The sequence below is a fragment of the Pipistrellus kuhlii genome, unplaced genomic scaffold, assembly GCF_014108245.1.
Source record: "Pipistrellus kuhlii isolate mPipKuh1 unplaced genomic scaffold, mPipKuh1.p scaffold_m20_p_13, whole genome shotgun sequence".
NCBI classification, from domain to species: Eukaryota; Metazoa; Chordata; class Mammalia; order Chiroptera; family Vespertilionidae; genus Pipistrellus; species Pipistrellus kuhlii.
Genome location: NW_023425438.1, coordinates 20,419,980 through 20,434,731, shown reverse-complemented (window position 1 = coordinate 20,434,731; position 14,752 = coordinate 20,419,980). Strand labels below are relative to the sequence as shown.

Genomic DNA, 14,752 nt, shown 5'->3' with positions numbered 1-14,752 from the left:
CTCTGCTTAATATCCTGGGGGTCAAGTGCTCAAGTTCAAATAACCCCCGGGGAGCCATAGGGAGACAGGAAATGGCTTGTCCCTACGGGGACCCACAGGGCTGCGGGAGGCCCCGGCACAGTGGAGCCCCGATGTGGTCAGAGCCATCTGGTCTCTCCAAGGACAGCCTCACCAGCCTGAGGACTCTGCCAGGAGGAGGCGGGGAGCTCCGTTGGATTTCCCCAGGGCTTCTTCCTCCTCTGGAAATAAAGCGTGTTCTCTGGGAGGCAGGGCCTTTCCCATTACCTCAGCCAGGAGAACACTCAGAACAGAAACGCAAGACGGAATCTGCCTCAGTTCACATACTGGCTGCGCCATTGCCATTTGTGCGCTGGGGCCTTCATGATGTGGCCCCCTCCACCTGGGAGACCCCCAGCACCCTTCCCGCAGGAGGGTCAGGAGTGTCCTGGAGCGCCCTGGCCAGGCACATGGGAGGAGCCGAGTAGAGGGGAGCTGTCACCATAAAGTCCAGTTGCTCCGTGAGGCGTCCAGCGGCCTTTTCCTCTCGTAACGTCCCTGTTTGTAGGTCAGGCTGTATGTCTCATATTCCGACCCCCCCAGTCCTGATGCTCACAGAGCCCTCGCCTCAGCCTTGGGAGGCAGGCGGTCCTCTACCACTGGTTCCATGGGGTCAATCCCTCTGCGTTAAGGAGGCTCGGGAGCAGCGGAGCACGTGTCAGCTCTGTGTAAGGAAGACAGGTATGTTCTCAGAATCCCCCCAACCCCACCACCAGGTGGACAGCCTGCGGTCCCCATGAGGAGAACCAATGAGGGCAAGTCATTCTCCATCCCCCCCCAGTTCCCAGCTCCCCAGTCTGGAGAACCAGGGCTTGTGGGGCTGGAGCTGGGGCTGGGGCTGGGCCAGGGAGGGGTGGGCAGGGAAGTGGGCTGCCAGGCAGTCCTGGGGCACTGGTGCAAGGCTCTAACTCACAGAGAGAGAAGAGTGGGTGGGCAGCGAGGGGCCTGGACTGTCTCATCCAGTAGGGAGGACATTCTGGTGCTCATTGATGAAGGTGACAACACTGGCCAGAGTAGAAAGTAACAGCTCCCAAGGCCTCTGGGGCAGAACTGAGGGCTGAGGGGCACTAGGGCAGCTCCCCAAGCTTTTGCCCCTCTCTGAAGTGTGCCCTGGGTGTGCCTCCTGCTGAGAGGAAGTCCAGTGCTGGGGAATCCCCTGCCATACCCAAGAAGGGGGCTGAGGCGCTCGAGAGCCCCGATGCTCTCTTCTGATGATGCTTGAAATATTTCAGGGGAGCTGCTTGCCGTCCTCCCCCTGCTGCCCCTCAGCCCGGCCCAGCAGCTGTCCCCAGCTAGATTAAGCTGTTTCTTCTGCAACATCTTCCTCTGTAGGGTCTCATTTTAGTTTAAAAACAACCTAACCATATTGGTAAAGAGAAGTTTAATAAAAATAATCAGCCACAATCCTGCCAAACTGTCATTTTTTCTGGGTTTTTTTTTTTTGGGGGGGGGGGGACGGAGGGGGAGCTGATCTGCACAGACCATGCCTGTGGATTTTGATGGGGTTTTAGCCAATGCAGGGCACCATCCAGAGGCTGCAAAGGTGGGGTATTCATCTATGTTCCTTTGCTAGGACTGCCATGTAGAGTGCCACAGACTGGGTGGCATATGCAGCAGAAATTTATTTCTCACAGCTCTGGAGTTTAGAAGTCCAAAGTCAAGGTATCAGCAGGTCTGGCTTCTTCTGAGGTTTCTGTCCTTGGCTTGCAGATGGCTACCCTTTCACTGTGTCTTCATTTGGCCTCTCTTCTCTGTGTGCATGCTGCTGGCGTCTCTGTGCTCAAATTTCCTCTTCGGACAAGGGTACCTGCCAGACTGGATTAGGGCCTACTTAATCCTGACATTACCACCTCTGTAAAGGCCCCATCCTCCAAATACACTCATATTCTGAGATGCTGGAGGTAAGGACTTCAACATGAATTTCGGAGGAACACACTTTAACCCATAACACCATTTTCCTACGCCCTTTCTATAGGGTCATGAGGGCTTGCTTTGCCCCTCCATAGAAGGTCACAACTCTTGCCAGGCAGCCAGCCCACAGCCAGTTCTCTCCCGGGCCCCATCAGGCCTAGTGGAGTTAGTGGTGCTGGGCTGTTCCCGCTCCTGAGGTACACACACACACACACACACACACACACACACACACACACACACCTCACCCCCACCTTTGTAAATAGTCACTGTATTCAACTCTCCTGCATTATGCATTTGAGCATGCCATCTGCTTCCTGCTGGGCCCCTGAGACACCAGGTATGGTGGCAGACCCAACAGTGCCCCCAGAGCTCTGAGAATTTCCACCCGGTGGGTGGGAGCCTCTCCTGATCACTGTCCTCCTTGGCGGTGGAATACTCTGCCCTGGCTGCTTGTGCAACAGCAGATGCCTTAAAACAGAAGGTACACACCTCTGAGAGTCTCAATGGCCCTTGCACTCCTTCCCACAGATGTCAACCGAATGCCCGAATGTTCTACTTGGCAGCTCCTCACTTTCCCCCAGCTGCCTGCCCGGCTCTCAAATTTCCGTGATTTCTTTTGTATTAGGCAATTCTGTAGCCTCCCTCCGCTCTTTCAGCCCCTTCAGGACATTCCCCGGAGGGCTTCACATTTCACACTCCCAATGGCCTCCTGGTTGGGGCCAAACAGAGGCATCCTTTGGGAGACTCTGCCACCGATCTAAGCTAACAATTTCCCCTCTGCGTTACGGCCCTTTTTCACCTGATGTCACATCATGACAACCTTTCCATGTGTTATACAATCTCCTGACATCCCAAGAGCCAACATGCCTCAGTTTACCCAACCACTTCCCTGTTGTTGGATATTTATGGCATTTATATTTTGTTAAACAAAGGCTTAGACTCAACCCCTCACCTTCTTTTCCCAGGTCTTACGGATGCCAAAGTGGTCCATAGCCAGTGCTTTCAGCCACCTTCCTTTGCAGAAAGCGTTGACTTCCCCTGAGGAGTTTTGAGCAGATGGATGTGGATGGGGCTGGCCCAGGCGCCAGGCTCTCAGGCCCGTCACTGAGAGGGACTCGGAAAGACCAGCAAAGCTGTCTGTCGACCTTGGGACTGGTCTGAGAGGAAGCAGCTGCCAGGCCTGTCAAACGTAGAGCCCATGCTAAAGGAATTATGACAGGAAGAGCTCTGCCATCAAACATTCTAATAGCTGCTGCTTACTTTCAGACATTTCCGTCTATTGATAGAATCCTACAGGCCGTGTAACTGGCCAATGGGAACACTTGCATTTAATGTCAAACACAGAATTTCCTGAAGTTGGGGCCACGGAGCACCAGGCCCAAGGCCCCCTCCAGAAAAGAGTGTTGAATGGTCAAGAACATTTGGAAAATACTCTCCGCTCCTCTAGTGCATTTAGTAAAGTCTCAGAATCAGGCCATAAAGAAACATATTCATTCATTTAAAAAAACTAATACACCCATGTACACAGGCAATAGGGTATTGAAGTCCTGGGGGTGGGGTGAATAGGGGCTGGGAGAGGGGAGAAAGGGGGGCAGAAATGGGAGATATCTGTAATACTATCAACAATAAAAATATATTAAAAAAACAATAATACATATTTCTCAAATTGGCTAGATCTTTTTTAAAATTTTTATTGTTGTTTAATTTTATTTTTTAAAACCAAGATTTAATCATGGAAATCCTTCAGATGAACTGGATGCGGCAGCAGCTGCTTTTGGGTTTAGGTGTTCCTTAACGGAATCCATGCCTGAATCTGCGGTTCACAATTCTCAGGTGCCTCATGCGGCCAGTAACTGTAGTGTTTCGTCCTTTAGCCCTGGCCCTCCAGCTATACTTCCTCTTGTGCTTGACGGGTTAGCCGCACTTGCTGCAGGTGGACTCCTACAGGTGGTAGCAGATGGAAGCAGGTGGATTTCGGCAGGTGGCAGGCCTTTGAGCCGCAGAGGCGGCACAGTGTATGCGTCTTGTTGCGGCACTTGCTGAACAATGATGTCCCCTTTGTCATCTTGCTTCTGCCTCCGAGACCCCCCTTTTTAAAAAACATAATATCAATGAACATCTCATGAAACATAAGGCTCATAAAATAGGCTTTAGAAAACATTGCCCAAAGACCCTCAACATCTTTTCTGAGTAAAAATAAAAGGAAGAGTGAGCACATTGGCCATTGCTTAGTACTCTTTGGTAATTGCTGATACAGACGTGAGGGTTTCCTGGAGCGCTGGATGAACGAGGTCACCCCCGTGCTTTGAGTAGGCCAACCAGCGGCAGTCCTGGGGTCTGGAGCAGCACAAGGAGAAAATACCAATCAGGTCAAAGGGTTTGCGGTAAAGTCTGGAGTGACAGGTTGCATTTTCACAACTACAGACACAAAGAAGTTAGGGTCGTGTTGTGAATCTTTTGAGGAAAAATCAACATAGAAAAAATCCTAGTCTTCTCTGTTTCCTGTTACTTTTTCTGTAGACTGTATTCTGAGCTGGAGTGGGGTTGGGGTGGGTCTGTGTCTGAGATTTCCCACATAACTAGCAACCGGGCACTGTCAAGGTCAGACAGCACAGGGACAGCTGGTGGACAGACCTTTCCAATTCTTCTTAGAACAAGGGCGTGTGACGTGGGTGATCCTAATTCTGTGCCATTTTCGTACCTATGTTGCCGGGGATGGTTTCCCCTGGTGCCAAACAGGACACTGGGGGCCATGAGCAACCATCCACTGTGACTTCCCTCCCTCCCTGTCCCCTAACCCAGTCCCAGCCTTCCCCCAAGGTCAGGCCAGATCCCAGGGAAGAGACTGGTGGGAGTAACCAAGCTGAGGTGCTTGGACAGGCCCAGAAGCCACTGCGTTCTCAACCAACATTGGCTGAGCTGCAGCAAGGAAGGGTGTCTGCTTGCCCAGGACAACTGCCCAGAGAGGAGGAAGGGAAGGGAAGGGCGGAGGTGAGGTCTGAGGTGGGAAAAGAAAGGGTCAAAACTATCATTGTGTACTAGTCTGGGCGCCCACCTCTGAATTCCCCATGAGGCCCAGCTGAGTGCAACACAAATCTGGTCCTTCTCAGCTTCCACTCAGTGACCACCAGCTGTGGATGGAAAAGCAGGCTTTTGCGTCCCCAGTGGGATGCCTCATCCTCGCGACTGACTAGTGCATGTGAGGTTCCATGTGAAACTGTCTACTTAGGAGCAGGGAGTCTCAGGGATATTCCTGGTTCGTGCTTCCCAGTGAAGACAGACAGCAATGGCCCCTGAGAGGAGGCTGCAGAGAAATCAGGGGAAGGGAGAAGATGCTCACAGCCAGCTAGGGCCATGCAGAGGGCCAGGAACAGTACTTTCAGATCTGGTATTATTGAAATAATAATAATGTCAACAACAACAATGAGAACAACAAGAATGAGAATGAGAACAGTAACAACAATACGATAGCTCATGCCTTATTCATTCATTCAACTAATACTCCCTGAGTCTCTCCTAGGTGACAGGCATGTGTTGGACACCCAGCATATCAGTAAACACCATCGTTGTTTTCAATGTACTTACAGGCCAAGGGAGTATGTAAATGAGTTTGCATAGACACCATCACACACCATGATCACAGCAAGGGTTTGTTGGAGAGCTTACCAGGTACAAAGCATTGTGCTTTTTATGGGTATTGCCTCATGTAATCACCACAGCAGATCTATGTGGCTAGTGCTTTTATTTTTCCATTTTACAGATGAAGAAATGGAGGCTCAGAAAGATGAAATCCCATCCCATAAGACATAAAGATGGTCTGGACATGGGAGAAAGGGATCCAGACTTATTCATCACCTTTCTTTCTTTCTTTCTTTCTTTCTTTCTTTCTTTCTTTCTTTCTTTCTTTCTTTCTTTCTTTCTTCCTTCCTTCCTTCCTTCCTTCCTTCCTTCCTTTCTTTCTTTCTTTCTTTCTTTCTTTCTTTCTTTCTCTCTTTCTTTCAGCAGGCTTAAATCATCACTTTATTTTTCTTGTATAAAATTATGTGGTGGCCACAGTTGCACCACTTTTCCTTAGCTCTTGGAGGGAAAAACTCTCAAGTACCCTGGAGAACCACATCTGGTTGTATGTGGAACTCAAGGGAATGGCTACTGCCCCTCGGAGAGCCAGCGGGGAATTATCTGCTGGGTGTGAAAGGACCCAGACCCTCCAACCAGCAGCATCTCCTCCTGGGCGGCACATTGCAGTCGCAGGGAAACCTACACGTCATGCTGCCTGGGCCGGCTCTCCAGAGGCACGACTTAGCCGGGCTGGGGTGAGCTAGGCATCAGGATTGCAAAGTGTCTGGGCGCAGGATTGTAGAGTACAATCAGAGCTGGGGCCCGATGCCCAGCAGCATTCTCTAGCTTTTCAGTCAGCGGTGACCCTGGAGTTGCTCAGCCTTCCCCAAATCCAAGTATTTCCTGGAGACCAGAGTCAGCCTCTTGATGTGATCATAACACTGAGTTTCTTTGAAATGCCCGGAAGTCCTGAGAGGAGACGTCTGATTCCCTGACTGGCGAGAGCGCCTAGTCCCTGACAGCCCCCTCCTGTCTATCACACGACTCTTCCCTGCCCTGAGGCAGGATGCTCACCCCCCACCTGCTTCTCAAACCAATTATGTTCTTTCTGACAACCATTAAAGATAAACATTTTAAAATCATCTAAGAAGACACGTAAAACCCACTGGAAATTTCAAAGCCATGAGTCATCTCACGTCTGGGCCCCCTCAGATTCTTATGTAAGGTTGAGTCACTTTTTGTGAGGTCCAAGCATAAGCAGATGTGTGTGTGTGTGTGTGTGTGTGTGTGTGTGTGTGTGTGTGTGTGAGAGAGAGAGAGAGAGAGAGAGAGAGAGAGAGAGGGGATTCATTTGCAGCTTTAAGAGACTGGTGGTAACTCTGAATTAACTTCAGAGATGCCTCATCCCCTGTACCTGTTCTCCACTTCTCCACACTTCACTTTCCATCCACAGTGACATTGCTCCAGAGTGCACCTGCTGCTCGGCCTTAGGTTCCTGTGTCCCAGGACAGGCAGGACGGTGTGGGTAAGACATCATTGCTCGGTTCCCCTCCAGCACATTCTGGGCAGGTGCTGTGCCCCTATTACAGGCAGGTTCCAGAGCCTGGGATGGTGGGGGTTAGGAGTAGATAAGAGATGTCTGGGCCCAGCTTCCAGGTCTGTATCCTGTTTATTTCTGGTTTTCTCAGAAAAACGCATAGAGGCTGTGGAGCAGAGTCTGGGAGAATAAAGAATAGCAGGCATTTCAAGGGAGCAAAATGAGGGAACCCATTTGACAGGGAATGAGGTTGCTCTCTGAGAGTTTGACCATAAAACGGACACATAAGCATCAGACAGACAGAGGCCAAGTCATCCTCAAAGGGAGAATGGACCCCAAGCTGGCAAGACCAATGTTGGTCTAGAGGAGAAAGATGTCTGTGGGTGTGACAGGCAGGTCTGCCATGGAGGTGCAGAAAAGAGCCAGGAGCAGAGGAAGAGGGAGAGAAGGGGGGAGAAGGAGAGGGACAGGAAGGGAGAGGAAGAGGGAGCCTGGCTGTGGCCTTGGGGGCCGTGGGTGTGTCTGCTGGGGAGGCAGATGCCCCACACTGTTGCTGCCTGAGATTTCACATGGTCCACACTTGATAAGGACTGTCCCTGGTTTCGAGTTCAGGCACCCAGGACTGGCTCCCTGAGAACTGAACCTCAGCGAAGGAGTGGGATGCACCCACAGATGAGAGGGCAACCAAGTGCTGATCCTTTTCCTTGTGAGTGATCAAATCTACCTTCCAATTTGATACAGCAGTGCTGCGACCTGGCCCATGTGACTCCCCCCACCCTTCTGCCTTCACTATCACCACTAAGAGGCATGGATGAAAGATAACCAGGAGAGACCCTGTAGGGGGTGAAGCCACCAATAAATGCCACCCCCTGGGGTCCACTGACATCCCTCGAGCAGTCCCCAGCATTGCCACAGGCCTCGGCCCACTTCCTCCCAGAGCTGTGCTGTCCGATGTAGTAGCACTGGCCACTTGGCCGTGGGGCACTTGAAGGGCAGCTGGTCTGACCAGAGATGTGCTGTAGGGTCCAGTACATATGGGACTTGGAAGATTTAGTATGAGAAAAGGAATGTAAAATAGCTTGTTGGCAATTTTCTGTATTGATTATATGTTGACACTATTTTAGGTATAGTAAGTGAAATAATATTAATTGAAGTTAATCTTACATGTTTCTTTTCACTGTGGGCCCTGCTCCAAGCATCAGCGAAGTGAAAATAAAGGGACAAACTCAACAACAGAACAGACAGCAGCGACCGAATTTTGAGAGCCAAGAATCAGATGAGTGAGTGGTCACGGGCCTTCGGGGTCAGATGCAGTTGGATCTGACATTGTACTTGGTTGAATGGTGTGCCCCTGAAATCATGCCAAACAGGAACCCCAGAATGTGACCTTACTTGGAAATAGGGCGTTGACAGATATAATTGGTTAAGTTAAAATGAGCTTTTACTGGAGTAAGGTGGGTCCTAAATCCAATGGCAAGCACCCTTGTAAGGCCAAGGCTTGCCTGCAACCAACGGGAGCTGGGAGATGCCAGGAGGAGCTGATTGTTCCCGAGAGCCTGGAGAGGGAACACAGCCCGGCTGACACCTTGATTTTGGACTTCAGAACTGTGAGCAGATATATTTCTACTCTCTGAAGCCACCGGTTTGTAGTCATTTGTTAAGGCAGCCCTAGGAACCAATACACTTGGCATGAAGAAAAGATTGTAAAATATCTCATCAGTAATTTTTTTATGTAAAAGTTTGCAATGGTAGCCAAAACTGGTTTGGCTCAGTGGATAGAGCGTTGGCCTGCGGACTGAAGGGTCCCAGGTTCGATTCCAGTCAAGGGCATCTACCTTGGTTGCGGGCACTCTCTCATCGATGTTTCCAACTCTATCCCTCTCCCTTCCTCTCTGTAAAATATCAATAAAATATATCTTAAAGTTTGCAATGGTAATATTCACTTGGGTCAATATAAATATATTAAGTTTAATCAAACATATAATTGAAGTGAATTTCACATGCTTCTTAGTTTAAATGTGGTTATCAGAAAATATTATTTCACATACACAACTCCCATTGGTGGCTTACACCTTCTTTCTATTGGACTGCACTGTTCTGGCATGAACAAAATGCCGCATCTGGACCCTGGGGTTCTTCATCTGGGGGAGAGAAGGCAGTGGAACTTTTGGACCAGAAGCCACAAAAGTAGGAAGGTTACATATACAGACAGCTTATACAACTAAGTAAAAGGAAGATAAATGACCCAATTAAGAAATGGGCAATGGACCTAAATAGAATATTTTCAAAAGAAGACAGAAGGAAGGCCAAGAGGCACATGAAAACATGCTCAAAATCATTAATTAACAGAGAGATGCAAATCAAAACAACAATGCAGTACCATCTCACACCTGTCAGAATGGCCAACATCAACAAATCAACAAATGGCAAGTGTTGACGAGGATGAGGAGAAAAAGGAACCCTAGTGCACTGCTGGTGGGAATGCAGACTGGTGCAACCACTGTGGAGAACAGTATGGAGTTTCCTTAAAAAACTGAAAATGAAACTCCCATTTGATCCAGTAATCCCACTCCTAGGAATATATCCTAAGAAACCAGAAACACCAATCAGAAAGGATATATGCACCCCTATGTTCATAGCAGCACAATTTACAATAGCTAGGATTTAGAAATAGCCTAGGTGCCCATCAGCAGATGATTGGGTCAAAAAACTATGGTACATCTACACAATGGAATACTATGCTGCCATAAAAAGAAGGAATTCTCATCATTTGCAGCAACCTGGATGGAATTGGAGAACATCATGCTGCGTGAAATAAGCCAGTCAATGAAAGAGAAACACCACATGACCTCATTCATTTATGGATAATAAAGAACATTATAAACTGATGAACAAAAAGATAGATACAGAGACAGTAAAGCAACAAACAGAGACAGTAAAGCAACAAACAGACTGTCAAATTACAGCGGGGAGGATAGGGAGATATAGGGGAGATAAGAGATCAACTGAAGGACTTGTATGCATGCATATAAGTAAAACCAATGGACAAAAAACTGGGGGGCAGGGCATGTATGGGCATGGAGGGGGTAATGGAAAGATATGTACACGTATAATATCGATACCTTAATTAAAAAAATAAGTTAAAAACACACACACACACACACACACACAAAAAAAAAAAAAAAAAAAAAAAAAAAAGCAGGAATGTTGTTTCACAAAGCCCAGCAGATAGAACATGTTGACATGTCAGCAAGAGGTTAGGCCTGAAGGAGAATGGGAGGTCCTGGGTGTAAACTCAAGAGAGGTCAGGAAAAGCCTTCCTTTACTTGTAGAATGGGAACTCTGAACTGCTCCTCGCAGGGGGCAGGGGGCAGGGGCCAAGGGCCTGGGGTGGGCTCCTCCTCTGAGGACAACCACCCCTTCCCAAAGGGATCCCTGTCCTGGGAAAGCAGAAGGCAGGGCTTTCTGGTGAGCTGGCTCCCAGAAGCCAGAGCCCCTCATCTCACTCTCCAAGGCAGTGACCAAGGGCCAGGCCAAGGTCCCAGAATCCTGCTAGTAGGTCCCGGCTGGCTGCAGGCAGTATGGAAGGGGGCTTTAGGGGTTACCCAAACAGCTCACTGGCTCCAGAGGGTGGAGATGCGGGAGTGGGGTGGGGGAGGGGGGATGGAGGAAGGTGGGGAGAAAGAAGCCACCTGGCTTAGCCAGACCGAACTCATGTTTTCCTTGGCCAGAGCTGGGATTCCTCTCAGGGTTTCTGCCTGGGAAGATAGCAGCTGTGCCGGATGCTGTATTTCACCGTCGGTCCAGGCTGAGAAGGAACTGAAGATCATCCGTGGAATGTGTGCATGCCATGCCAGCGGGGGCTGCTTGATTGTTTTTGGAGTGTGAGTTCAAGGAGGTAAAGATTCAATGAGGGTCCAATTAGAACCCCCAAAACACCTCCCACTTTTCAGGGTTCCTAGGATGCAGGGAAGCAGGGACGCAGGCTGGCTACTCTGGTTCTTCTTCAGTTTCCAAGGAGGCCCAGAGGTGACCTTGAAATGACTCCTTAGAACTCCTGTCAGAAGTCTCATTTCCCAGTTCCCATGAGTACCATCCTCTGCACACTTTATTATTATTGATGTTGTGATTGTTGGATGACTTTCCTGAAAACACCCCAGATCAAGAGCCTAGGTCATCCAAATCCCCCCTGCAGGCCATCTGCACCTAACCAAGCCCCTCTGTGTCTGCTTCCAAAACACCAGGTTGTCCTTTCTGCTCTGAAATCCGTCCCTGGAAAAACTGCCCCAGCTAAAATGCCAGCTCCCTCTAGAAGGAGCAGCACAGCAAGTCATTCCTTGCGTAGGTATTTCTTGAGCACCACCAGGCCACATAAAGACCTGTTCCAGACACTGGGGCCCGGGTGAGCAGCGTCTCCCCACACCCAGTGCTTAGAGCTCTCTGTCCCCCTTCTTTGGAGGCCTGCAGGGTTCTGCCCATGGCCAGGGGTGCACAGGTTCTGACTAGGGAATAACTGGTCCAGCAGGGGGCTCAGGCTCCAGTTGTTGTGCTGGGCCCGGACTCAGTTTAGTGTCCACGGTGAGAGCCGGTGTCCCCGCCTATCATGTCCAGTGTCCAGGGGGATCTGGAGGCCTCTGCCTCTCTCAGCAGGAAGCCTGCTTTCCTCCCCATGGCCCATCTCCAGCTCCCAGGCCGCTCCTCCTGTCTGCTTCTTATCTCTCTCTTCGGTGTTTAGAAAAATGTCATCTTGAGTGGCCAGGGCTGTGAGCTGCTGTGGGAACACAGAGAGTTTTGCTGTGGGGGTTGGGGGTCCCCCAGGGCCTGGATTCAGAGCTCAGAGCTTGTCAAAGCTGGAGAGGCCCCCAGAGACCAGCCAGCACTGCCAGATGCCCACTCTCCGGCCCACCAGCCCACCTCCCCCTTAACCGAGGGAGTGGAGATTTGTAGTTTTGATAGAATGAGATGCTCTCCCCCCACCCCCCCAACTTCCCACACCAGCACTTTTTTAAACAGGAAATTGATGGACACACACTCTGTTTTTCTTGATCAGAGCAAGACCAGAAGACTGACACTCTCTGTTTAGGGAGGTGACCTCCCGCCAGCGCAGTGCAGTGCAGAGGACACTCTAACACATGTGTCAAACACAAGGCCCTCGGGCCAAATCCGTCCCGCCAGGCCTTGCAATGTGGCCCGCACCGCGCTGTCATCACTGCACTCCGCTGCGTTTCCATCACAATGACAGTTTATGACTGTTCAGTAAACCATTTGGCCCGCGATTTAGGCTGGATTTTACAATAGATTTTGGCCCCTTCTCTGATTGAGTTCGACACCCCTACCTAGCAGATCAAAGTGACAGGAAGGCCTGGGGAACACCCTGGTTCGGGGGGGGGGGGGGGGGGCCTCATTGCTTTTTGGGACAGGGCAGGTTTTAAGGACTGAGTGTCCTTGGGTGACAGGGACCACCAACTACTTTCCTTCAGATTCTAGAAGGACCCAAATCGTTCTCTCTTCTAGTCTCTTGGACGTTTTCCAGTTCCCATGAGGACCAAAAGAGAGAAATGGACTTTCACTCCAGCAATGGGAATGTGAACAGACTGGAGGTGGGGGTGTCTTGAGGTGGGGGCCCCGGGGTGCTAATGGAGCTCCCCCACCTCAGCAGGTTATCCATAGGCCAGCACCTCCCCAAGGGCTTCAGTGTGTACTGAGCGAAGATGGAGGTTTTCTCCATCTCCGTGCAGCCTTATAGTTCTTATAATTAAACTTGGAAAAACATCTTTTCTTTTCTTCATTTCTTTGAAGAAGAAAAAAAAAAAAAAAGCAAGATTGGCTTAAACACAAAGTGATCGTTTGGGCCTTTTGAAAGCAGAACAAAGCAAAGATGACCTTTTGAGAATAATGTCCTGATCCCCCACCGAGCCACAGCCAGGAAACACCCCCGCCTGGGCTTTGACTCTAGAGGAGAGGGGAGACCAGATAACACCCCGGGGTCATCCAAACGCGTTTTCCCCCCGGGGCCCCACTGCTCGCAAAGCCTCTGAGAGAACCTGGGCCAACCTCCTGGCCCAGTGGCTGGCCTCAAAACCAGGCTGCTTGGCCCGTCCGGGAGGCCCATAAATCCCAGGGTACCCTCAAACCTGCACTCTGGAGCTTGCCCCCTTTGCTCGGAGGCCTGGCTGCAGGCCCTAGGCCGTCCTCAGCCGGTCTAGAAGCTGGTGGAAATAAGCATGTTTATTGGCAGTAAACCTCACTTTCTCAGGAACTGCATGCCCTCAAGAGCATCTAAAATCAGCCCATTGTTCCCTGCCTGCCTGCTGGGACCACAGCTCTTCTCCTCTTGGCAGATGCTATTGAATTGGCTGCTGTCATCCATAGGGTTTTTACCGCATCACCAGTAGAGGCTAATAGGGTTCCAGCGAGAGAGAGTGTTGCTTCTCCTAATATCTATTTAACCTGCTCTAAGACCCCAAAGGGCAGATGCAGGTCAACAATTCAAATGTCCTGCCCTCTCTGAGGCCAGAACCAAGCGCAGCTGGCAGATGGGAGTTCCAGGAGTTGAGGCAAGCTGAGAGGCTTGGGTTACTCAGGATGGCTTCAACTCTGGGAGAAAAGAAGGAACCTTCATCTCTGTGGTGGGAGAACTGGAGACACTTTAGTCTAGAAGCCTTGAAGAGATGAGAGGCACAAGTGAACGGACAGGGTAGAATTTGGGACACCCCCAGGGCCATGCGGCAGCTGTGGATCAGATGATGTCAGACATTTTCAAATGCTGGGCATGGCGGTGGGCAGGAGAAAGCAAAAGAAACCTAGGCACAGTCCAGGCTGCCCCATGTGGCTTCATAGCATCAGGGATGGGGCTGTTAGCCAGTCTGGCTGCCCAGAGCCTGTGTTCTAGCCCACCCTGGCTCTTCAATGGCTACCTGGCTTTGGACCAGCCCTTTCATCGCCGTGCCTCAGTTTCCCTATCTATAGCAGGGGGTGGTGATGGTGAAGGAGAGGATAAAAATACACAGGGTGTGGAAAATGCATAGTACAAGGAAGGAGCTAGCCTGGGAGGGGTGACCGCTATGGGGACCACTGGCCAAGTCTTGCCAGCTGAGTTCCACCTTGGGCTGGGAGCCAGCAGGGTTTATAACCACAAATAATCCTGAGAAGGCTGTTGAGCCACAATGCCCTACAACCAGGCAGCCCTGGCCCTATGCTCTGTCGGCTGGGGGCCTGCTGTCTCCCGGGAAGGGGAGCGCTGGCTGGACTGATGTGCTTGCCCTGAGAGATCCCGGCTGGCCCGCTCTCTCTCACCCCACTCCTTCCTGCTCGTGTGTTTGGGATTAACATGTATCCCTTGAATCTTTTCATTTTTCTACTGAGATGGAAACTTGGCCTGAGACCAGGCCTGGACGTGCTCGCGGTGTGGCTGGGCTCAGGCCAAGTCCACGGTAATTGCAATCACATGTGAGGCCTCGCTGGCTCGCTGGGCACGGGGGCTGGGGAGACACACAGCTGCCAGAGGGAAGGGCGCTGGGCCCGTGTCTGGGCTCTGGGTGAATGTGCAGACAGCCTGGCCTTGGGCTCCTGCCCTCATTTCTCTGACACCCAGTTTCCTCAGGGATAGACTGAAGGCTTATTTTAAAGGGCTTGGCCTAGAGGACCAACGAGGACTCTGCCTAGGCTCTGGGAATCTGGGCGATC

General features: G+C 50.7%; 1 pseudogene; it reads right to left on the bottom strand.

Annotated features, from left to right (window-relative positions):
• Positions 1-3,701: 3,701 nt before the first annotated feature.
• LOC118717752 lies at positions 3,702-4,406 on the bottom strand (annotated as a pseudogene).
• Positions 4,407-14,752: the final 10,346 nt, after the last annotated feature.